This window comes from Sinocyclocheilus grahami, unplaced genomic scaffold, assembly GCF_001515645.1.
Source record: "Sinocyclocheilus grahami isolate Dianchi unplaced genomic scaffold, SAMN03320097.WGS_v1.1 scaffold3386.1, whole genome shotgun sequence".
NCBI classification, from domain to species: Eukaryota; Metazoa; Chordata; class Actinopteri; order Cypriniformes; family Cyprinidae; genus Sinocyclocheilus; species Sinocyclocheilus grahami.
In genome coordinates, this window is record NW_015508518.1 from 17,243 (window position 1) to 19,496 (window position 2,254).

Here is a 2,254-nt window from a genome sequence, read left to right on the forward strand (position 1 = left end):
GAATCAACAAACGGGCGAAATAATTAATGCAGATCTAGAGAGAGGAGATTAATGATAAGGTAACAGGTGTAAAAACATCCCAGAGATGAATCAAGCCACCAGATCATAAACCACATTCATGTTTTATCATCACCTTCAATCATAGTCAACAGTTGCATGAACTGATTTTTTCATACCACAGCTATGCTGATGACATTCAACTCTACCTCTCATTCCATCCTGATGATCCGACGATAGCTGCTCACATCTCAGCTTGTCTAATGCTGGGTACACACTAAAATATTAAAAAAATATTATAAGATCTTCAAAATGTGAGAGACCACAAACATGAGGACAAAAAGTCCTAGATTTAACCATTTTGCTCCTATAGTGTTTGGTGTGCCGCGATGTTCCCCCACACATCAGGATTTCTGATCGTAAAATTACGATTCGCGATCGGGGCGCCTCCAATGTTCTTCCGAGCAGATTCAGTCACCCTTAACACACCTCACACCACCGGACAAATCTGAAAAGATCATCTTTAGAACCACCAAGATAATCGGGACATTACCTAGGATTGTCGGAAGGGGAGAAATCGGCCCCACATCAGCCCGATTTTCTTGTGGTGTGTACCCAGCATAACAGACATTTCTTGCTGGATGAAGGACCATCACCTTCAACTCAACCTTGCCAAGACAGAACTGCTTGTGGTTCCAACAAACCCATCGTTTCATCACAATTTCACCATCCAGTTAAGCTCATCAACCATAACTCCTTCAAAAACAGCCAGAAACCTTGGAGTTGTGATTGATGATAAGCTGAATTTCTCAGACAACATTGCTAAAACTGCCCGGTCCTGCAGATTTGCTTTATTCAACATCAAGAAGATCAGGCCCTTTCTTTTGGAACATGCTTCACAACTCCTTGCTCAAGCTCTTGTTCTGTCCAGGCTGGACTATTGCAATGCTCTCTTGGCAGGTCTTCCAGCCACTTCTATCAAACCTTTACAATTAATCCAGAGCAAGATAAATTTTTAATGAGCCAAAAAGAACGCACGTCACACCTCTGTTTATTAATTTGCACTGGCTACCAGTAGCTGCTTGCATTAAAATCAAGGCATTAATGTTTGCCTACAAGACCACCACTGGCTCTGCACCCCTTTACCTAAATTCATTATAACAGCTTGTTTTATTTATAAAAAAAGATAGAAACTAATACTAGCTTCTCTAATCTTTTTGTATTCTATGTTTATTTTTTCATTTTTTTTATTTATTATATTATTTAAAAAGCCTTGTTGTGTGTACTGCGTTAAGCTAACTGAGACTTGTTATAGCACTTGCATATTATTGCTCTTTTGTTGATTTTGATTGCTTCCATTGTCCTCATTTGTAAGTCGCTTTGGATCAAACCCGCTTTTGTTTTTATTCCTACAGAATAAATGTTATAGTACTAAAGCAGGAAATATCACAATGATATTACAGATGTTTACTGGACCTTTTGTCCTTTTTGATACTGTTACTTGACTGTTTTTCAGATTTATTTTTAAGAACTTTTTTAAAATTGATATATGGATATGGACAAACTGTTAACACTAGAACTGTCAAGGCAGTCATTTTGACCGTTTTTAAATTTGAAAATGTAATAACTTTGTTGAAATAAAACCCATATAACTATAATACCCTGACTTTTCCTAAATGTGTGTATATTTTATATAACATTATTTTATTACAATTCCAAAACACAAAAGAGTTATGAGTATTTCTACCTTGACTGGCCAAAGCGGTCAAATTGACCGATCGCATTACAGATGGTGTATATTTTCTGCTTTTGCGACTTTTTCCCGCGGTTGAAGATGCACGTCACTGTTGCCTAGCAACTTTTGTTCTAGTTGTTTTTATATTCTATTGCTAAGCTAAAATTCCTGTTGGTAAAAAAGCCTGGTGGACACCTCCAATACAACAAACGCTGTCATTCAATCTGCCACGGTTCCAGGTAGACTATGTTAGGCGGGAAGACTATAGCCTGGCTGTTATCAATAATAGCCTACTTCATTATTATTATTATTTTTATGCTAGTGTAATGCTATAGCTAATGCATATAGGCATAGACAAGACTGATACTGTGAAATAAAACAAACTAATTAGGCATTTTTTAGCGACAGTGACAATGTTTATTACCTATACTATCATAACAGATCCATTATTCATGGATCACGATTCCAGTGGTAGCTGCATAGAATTGTTTCCAATTCATCTGATCCAAACATTTCCAATAA